Genomic DNA, 8,533 nt, shown 5'->3' with positions numbered 1-8,533 from the left:
TTCAGCTGTCAAATGTGCACACCTAGAGCTGTCAGGAAGGGTACCTGTGGCAGTGCCCAACCATAACATGAACTATACACATACTAAAGCAACTGTAAACAGGGAGGACAAGCATCATTTGGGGGTTCAAGATTCCTGTGTTTCAGACTGAAAGAGAACATTAGCACAAGCTACAGAAGATCAAGTGTTTCAAAATCATAAAATCAAGAGAAACAATTATGATAAAATCTCTGTGAGAAAATAGGAAGAGACTAAGCAATTGCAAAATGTGCAGATAATTCAAGTGCAGTTGAAGACCATTCTAAAGTGATTAGACTGGAAGTCAATACTTCTGAGACAAAGTCATTTTAGAGGTGATGAAAAACATTTCTTGCTGCACTGTAGAGCTGTTTCCATCAACACCTAGATGTGGTCAATAAATGTTACAGCATTTAGATATATCATAATTTTGTAAATACCACTAATCTAAAAATGACAGAGATATCCTTTCATTCAAAAATTAGATGATGCAGAGAATTTAACCAACCAGAAATATCTCAATCAAAAAAATAAAGTTCTGAAAACGCTCCCTCATTAAAACATTCCTAGTGTAAATAAAAATTTCCATCTCACATCCAGGAAACTGTCATTGTTTAGCCACACAAGTATCTCAACAGTTTAGAAATTTGGACAGGGTGATGTTGCACTAGGTATTTTTATTTATCTTTTAAGAGAGTTCAAGTCAAAACAGATTGGACAGATCCAAATCTGGGTTTTAAGTGTAATTGTTTTTAAAATAAACATTTTGCTCCAACTCAGGACAGGAAAAACCCCGAATATCCATAGTTAACACAGTGAAATCAGAACAATTCTCTACTGCAAATGAAGATGCCCATCTCCACTGACTGAAATTCATGTATTATTATTTGTTCATGTGTCAAGGTCCTCCTGTGTGGCATTTTGGCTTCAAAGAGAATTTAGAGCATGAAGCTTTGGACAGCATTTTCTCTCCAGAAAACTGAGAAGGAAACTCCATTAGGTAGGTACAAGAGGCTGGGATATCACCTGTAGAAACTTAATGACAAGATAATTTTTTCTGGGAGTCTGAAGAGTTGTGTCTGAACAGAATTTTACACCTTCCCTCTTCTGAGATTTCCTGAGTTTATACATTTCTGATCTTTAATGACTCTTCTGGTACAAGTCAAGTGCAAGAGAGCATTATACAACACTGGAAAAGAGAAGGAAAAGGCCATGAGGCTTCTGGTTGATCTCTCTGTCCATTTAGGACACCATAGCCTCCACCCCAAATCAGTAATCAGGGAGAGCTATTTTCCATCATGCCCCCACTTAGATGAGCTAAGGTACAGCCAGAGTTTTATCTGCAGTGAGTGAAAGAACAGTAAGAATGGTTGAATCTATTCTGGACTCCCACCACATCCTATTGACCTTCCCTTCCTTACTGATCACTATAATGATATTTTCCTCAAATTTTTTACCAGCTGGCAATCAATGACCCAAATCTACAATCAGTTTTGCTTTTGATTGTGAAGGAGAAAACAAAAGGTCAACTGTAGCCAGAACACAGAACTGGCCCAGAGGAGAGGTAAAGTCTCATTCTACAAAGCCCATCCTTTTATTTTGTATAAGCCTCACCAGACCTCTGACAAAACTCAGGTGCCATTTTTTCTCTTGCAGACCCATAACATTTATCAAAGAGTAAAATGGATTCTGTCCAGCATCTAGCATTAACAAGATTGCTAGGTATGACAAGAAATAACTGGAGAATAATTTTCATCTGTGATTTACACAACAGTATAACTTTACTTTTTAGGATCAGGTGACACTAGCATGGTGGGAGGAGGGAAAAAATATGCATCATGTGAGCTAGGAAAATAATCTGAGATCTGAAGAGAACAATCTGTTGGAGTTCTCTAGTTATTTATCTCTGTAGTCTCACTTTTTCATCATTAAAAAAATTAAACTTCAAAACAGTCAGCCTGCCTTCCGCTGCTTGTTCCCGTAATAGCTATCCAAAAAGGGACAAAATAAGATGAGAAGGTAAATACAGGCAGTGGAATCTCTTTCTTGTCCTCGTTGCACACAAAATGCCAGAGTTACTGTATCCCAGATTCATTCCCTAAGAAGAAATTACTTTCCAAAGTACTCTTGAAAGAAGACTCTGGTCCATATATCCACCAAAATATAACAAAAACATATTCTGTGTCTGCTGCCTCAATATCAGTTCCTTAGAGCCTCAGCTGCTTAAAAGAAAACCTACCCTTTACATTTCTGGCAGAGTGTTGCAAACCTATCAGTTAGAGAACAAAGCTGGAGAAGGACTGAAGTATATACACATGAAATGAGAAAATCCAATTTCCTCATTAAAACTAATATTAGGCAGAAAATTCCACTTTTAAAAGTCATATAACCCTAAGGAAATCTCAGTATGCTTTTGGTCTAGCAGAAATAAATTCATACTTTGAACAGATTCTAATGACTAATATTTTTTTTTTTAACTCATCATCAACTCAGTTACTTTCTTTACTGGTTCACCTACCAGTAGAAGGTGAGTAGATGAGCCCAAAAGGCTGTTGTTGTACAGCTAGAATACAGTAATGTAGCCACCTTTCCTTTCAGAGGGATGGATTTTTGATGCACTTCTCTGTTGATCTCAAGAGCATTTCCTATTTAGGATAGGTATTTTCCCTTTCTTTACAGATGGGTAAAGATTGAAAAAAGAATTGAAGGCCTAGACATGAAGTCAAAAGCAGAACTGAGAACCTGTCTTCTGTCTTTTAACTATTTCTCAGGTAGATGCTGGTACTCACTTCCTTGGTTTTGCTGAAGTTAAATATTTTGTTGCAAAGTACACAATTGTATTTGTTTCATTTTATTCCGTTTTTCAATTTTCATATATGAGGGTAAAACCAGAAAAGTCATTCTCAAGTGAAAGGCAGGAAGATTTTCTTCTTAAAAACATTTTTAATAATTTGAGAGCAGAGTTCATCACCAAAAAGCTGTTCTTTTTGAAAATCATAATACCACACATGAAGAAGTTAGAGAAACTTCACTGGGTGTGTGACAATTGCCTGCACCTTTCCTGTGTGCCTCAAATAAATTGCTTCTTAAACCATATTTTCTTCAGCTCTCCCACCCAGGCTTCACATGAAGTCTTCACTAAGCAAACACAAGAAATTCAAAGACAGTTCTAGCCAAAGAGAAAATAGATTTCAAACACAACTGTGAAGATGACATGGACACCTGACATTTTTACTTTGGACTGACCAGATATTTGAATATTCTGTGGCTGAAGAGAAAAGCCACAAAAACTCTAATGTCCTTTTTTTTTATGCCAAATTTTGGACCCTCAGGGGAATCCCCTGCTGCTCCTTGCAGACTGAACAAGTTCTCAGCAATACAGTCCAAGTGACAGAAACTGTAGCCAAAGGGCTTTTCTTGGTAAGCACTGCTTCAAGCATCAGATGCTCATTTCTTAAAACTAACCCACCTTGACAGCTGTCCCACGCCACAACAGCGTGAGCTGCCCCGTCTAGCTCAGTGCCAGAGCAGCTTTCTGTGAAATGTGCCACGAGGGTTTGTCAGGTGTGTGCAGTGACATACCAGAGACGTGCTGTCCTGCTTTGCCCTCTTGCTCTCTGCTTTCAAGATTGCTTCAGAAGAATGTGTACGAGGAAGGAGTATGAGCTCCTGGCTACCACCAGGGACAGCCAATGTCAGGACCCTGGGATTTTATCTTCACCTTGTCTTGCCCACTCTGGTTTAGGTTTAAGCCCAGAAAAAGTCAGAATTTCTGTCCCTGAAAGCATTAGGAAGACAAGTGAGAAGCTGCTTTAGTCTGCATCCCATGTAGCATTTTAACTATTTAATAGAAAATCGGATTATTTCCTTCTAAAATTTGTGATGGATATTAGCCAACTATGATTCAGTTAGCCTTAGATAGAAAGTAGAACAACTGTACTGCATGTTCAGCATCATGAGCCTTCCAAATATTAGGGCCCACCATTTTCTGTCCCACTTGAAGCAGCACAGTTCTTCCACACAAGCCTGAGCATATCAAACTGCAGACTTGCTCCATTGGTCTTCATTGTTCCTCACATTGTTAATGACAAAAATGACATAGAAAAATGCATCCAAAATGCATCCATGTTATTTGTCTTTAAAAATTCTATTCCTCTTCATCTGCAAAAACAAAAAAAAACCCAAAAACATACCTAGACTTCAGCATGCTTTCTTTTAAACTCTGAGAGAATATTGCCAAAGGTTATATTATGTCCAGCTTACTTCCCCTGTGAAATAATGACTAGATACTGATTAAACTGAACACTTGCTCCTCACCACACAGCATTGGTGTACAGCTATAGCTGCTCCTGGTTATCTAGTAAGAGAAGTTGATTTATTCTTTTTAAAACAAGTACAAACTCACACCTGAAGCCAGATGTTTTCACTGTTGGCTTTCACCTGTTTCTATATGGCACAGATTAAAGTGAAAAATTGGTGCTCTCCACATGGCCCTGTTGTACTATGGGCATTGATGGTGAATTCCTACACAGTGAAAAAATGACTGTTTAGCTCTTTAAAATTAATAACTATACAGGCAGGCATTAGTTCAAAACTGTGGCACAAATTGCTACATACTTTGTTTAAAAAGTTACTTAATCCTTCTACAGACTACATCAAGAGCAAAGATTTGATTCTTATTCAAGTCCAGTCCATCACAATTTCTCTGGCTTTAACACATTACTCAGATTTACTTATATTTCATTTTAGCAATTACTTTCTAAGAAATGCCAATTTGAAGATATTTCTCCAGCTTCAGCAGTAAATATAGGTACTCTGTTTTGATGTGAACTGCAAGATAAAAGAGCAGGGTCCTTATTATTTGAGTAGCAAAGAAAGTGGAAGCCAGTGTCTTTGTCATGGTGTCCCCTTTCTTGAATAACCCTTATTTCTGAGACACTGGAGGACCCAAACAGGGGGGTGGTTGTTGGGCTTTTCCTTACAGCTCCTGGCTGCTTTTTGCCAGATCCCAGGCTCACAGAGCTGGGCTGCCTGTGCCCATTCAGTCACATTCTTGGCTGCTGGCTCCTTCCCATGCCTGTTTCTATGGCACTTCCTCATCCCTCTCCCACCTGCATCTCTGCTCATAACAACACTAAATGAGAACCTTTGTTTGGGCTCAGGACAGGATCGCGCTTTTTGATAGAGCTGCTCTTTTATTTTTTTTATTTTCCCCTAACATGTGGAAAGTAAACACTACACTCCTCAGCTTTAAGCAAAGGTTAAGCTTCATCTATAATAGCATTAATACTTACAACTTTGTTGCACACAAATCAATCTAAAGAGCAGCTCTTTCTACCACATCCTGCCTTTGATTCAAAAAATTATCTTTCTGGATTGCATTTGTGCATTGCTGTATTGATATACCGGATCAATCCTTGCCACTCAGATTCTCACTATAATTAAGACCCTCCAAAGAAAGCTGAATGAATAAAGAATCCCAATGGCAAAACACTTAGATATTCTAGCAAAAAACACAATATAAGAAATTATAAAACTAACCTGTGATGTGGCTGGACAAGAAAATGCTTCAGATCACTGAGTGAATGAATACTCATCTACTGAATTGAATGCTCTGTGAACCCACTTTCTTGCCACCTTCAAATATTTGGAGTTAAGAGCCCTCTTGGTAGCATTTCATGCAAAGACAATTGTAGACATCACAGTGAAGAACATGAAACTAAATAGTTGACTTGGTCTCTGTAACTCTAGACAGAGTTACAGATTAGCTAATAATTAGCTAATAGCTAATAATAAGTCTAAGAATAGCTTATACTCAGAAACAGTGACTGAAGAGGTTGGACTGGACTGATCAGAAGGTTCCCCCTCAGTTGTCATCATTTAGCATCGCCATAGGCAACAAGAGGTTCATCCTCCCCATCACTGCCTGCTGTGGACAGAGGAGCTGTGCTTCACCCCACACACTTTTAAGCATGCAGCAACTGAGACCCATTTTGGCCCTGATGTGCAATCCAGTAACAGGTTAAACAAAACACTGAAAAGTAACCCCAGAATATGCCCCAGCATCTGCCACTGCAGAGCATCAGAATGGAAATTCCTGGGCCATCCTCATGAGAGCATTATTCCATTAGATGGGCTTGTTTGTTTAACCTCTTTTTATTCCCCAACTAGCTTTGAGGTTGAACAACAGGCTCTGGAATGACTCCCCTAGGGACAATGGCTGACCCTCACAATCTGACAACCATCTGCTGAAACTAAATTTAGGGAAAATATGTCCTGCCTGGCAAAGAACCACACAGAATTTAAGCAATTCAAACCAAACTGAAAAAGTGGCCAAGGAGCCATTGCATTACCTTGGTTTTATAGCAAGGACTTTGCAATACAGCATCATAGCTGTAATAAAAATCTGATTCCTTATGTGGGAAACGTAAAACAAAGCAATAGTATTTCCAGATTTTTAATTTTTATTTTTTTTTCCCTGAAGCAGAACACCATGTTTTTTCTCCTTTCAGTTAATTTTAAATGGATGTCATTATACATAGTCAAGTCCTGGCCACCATAACTAGACCCAAAGGAATTGAGGAAGATCATTGAGTGGAGTGGCAAGACAGAAGGTCATCAAACCAGAGCTATATTACTCTCCCGTGACATCTGATGGAGCCATGACAGCAGTTTGGATGCCAGATAACATGAATATTCATCTTTATGATTTACAAGTTACATTGTGACTTTGAAGTGACACTTTTAATGTGCCCTTGTGGTACCTTGGTAACATTGTGGGGAATGAGTAATGTCAGAACTCTGACATGAAGTATTACCCACATTATTATTATTATTATTATTATTATTATTATTATTATTATTATTATTATTATTATTATTATTATTATTATTTTGTTTTGTTTTTGTTGTTGTTATCATTATCATTATTACCATTATTATCATTATCTCTTATTTTGAATCAGCCCCTGCAGTTGGAAGAAGATGTAAGCAACAGGCCTGAATAGTAAAGGGACACATTAGCAGATTTGTAAAAGAAGTCAATAGCATGCTGTTACCTCAAAATATTTTCCCAAAGAATCTGTGACCTGCATGTATGCAGCTCTGATAACAAAATCAGTGGTTTCTATAATGAAAACATTTACACCAGAAAGTTTTCCTCCTCTGGAGGAGTCTCATTTCAATATATAGGCAGATAGGAGCAAAATAAGAACTGTCTTGAGTTTCAAGTTTCTCAGAGAGAAAACTTACAGAGGCAGGTTGAGCTGGCAGAGGTCCTTCCTGGCCACTCCTGCAGGTCTAGTGATCCATTAGAATACCTGTTTGGCATGGAATTTTTCCTTGAATGAATAGCACACCCATAAAAATTAAGACTCACATTACAGTGTGTCTGTCAAGTTTGGATACTTTCTATATGGAGTTCAGAACATTCTATGAAAAAACGGGCTGCCAAGGGAGATCTGCTCGTCTTCTTGCTTCAAAGTAAGAAAAACAATAAAACGCCACTCTCATCAGCATCTTCCAGCCCCTGGCATAGAGCTATCGAAGAGTCACACTAATACAATGAGCTGTAGACCTGATATTTCAGTTCCCTGGGCCTATTCACAAGACGGGGAGACATTCTGAATTCCTACAACCTTTCCTTTGGCCTTACGCTAATTAACAGAAGCACTTGAGCAAAGTGCCGCGGGGCAAAACACGGACTACTTTGGTGAGGAGCCACGGAGAGATTGAAGACATCCCTCCGCGCACTTCCTCCACATATTACTCTCCTTTCCCCGTAGCTTTCCGGCTGATTGGCTTCCCCTCCCCACCCGTCCCTGCTCTCTCCCATCAGCGGGTGCCCTGTTCCCGCGGGCGCTTGGGGCCGAGGGACCGGCAGCGGGACGGGCAAAAGCTCTGGCCCGTACGGGGATCGAACCCGCGACCTTGGCGTTATTAGCACCACGCTCTAACCAACTGAGCTAACCGGCCGGCCCGCACGCTTCCCCGCGGGCAGCGTCTCCAGCCCGTATGGGAGCGGAGCTGCCGCCGCCACTGCCCCGGCTCCCGCGGGGCCAGCGCCGCCTGCCTGGGGCTGCCTGTGCTTCCCGAACTCTTCGTGCTCCTCACACACGCACCCTGCGCTGTTCCCGGGGCAGGGACACCCACACGCGCTTTCCCCAGCGGGAACAGGGAGGTGACAGCTCGCGGTGAAGCCCTGCAGGCTCCGTCTTTGGTTTTCCGGGCCTCTGGGCCGAGCCCGGCCGCCTCCAGGCCTGCCCTCACGGCAGCGCTGCCCCGAGCGCGGGGCTTGGGCCAGGCGCACCCGGGGCCCTTCACGCCCGGGATATCCCGCGGCGGAGCGAAACTCGGCACAGCCTCCGGCAGGGTTGATGATAAGAGCAGCCGCACAGGATGTCCCCAACATGAACCCGGGAGCAGGCAGAGCTGGCCAGCACTCCTGAAATTCACCTGGCAGGAGAGCTGAATGAGACAGAGCCTGAAAGCACTTACCTCCCGTGAAGTAGCATAG

General features: G+C 41.1%; 1 non-coding gene across 1 annotated transcript; it reads right to left on the bottom strand.

Annotated features, from left to right (window-relative positions):
• Positions 1-7,918: 7,918 nt before the first annotated feature.
• TRNAI-AAU (transfer RNA isoleucine (anticodon AAU)) lies at positions 7,919-7,992 on the bottom strand. The gene has a single exon. It is a non-coding gene; the product is annotated as a tRNA-Ile (tRNA).
• Positions 7,993-8,533: the final 541 nt, after the last annotated feature.

The sequence above is a fragment of the Pseudopodoces humilis genome, chromosome 2, assembly GCF_049639895.1.
Source record: "Pseudopodoces humilis isolate 2021_Gansu_Grassland_sample_001 chromosome 2, ASM4963989v1, whole genome shotgun sequence".
Taxonomy (NCBI): domain Eukaryota; kingdom Metazoa; phylum Chordata; class Aves; order Passeriformes; family Paridae; genus Pseudopodoces; species Pseudopodoces humilis.
Note: the sequence above shows the minus strand (reverse complement) of the source record. Positions and strands in the feature narration are given on the sequence as shown.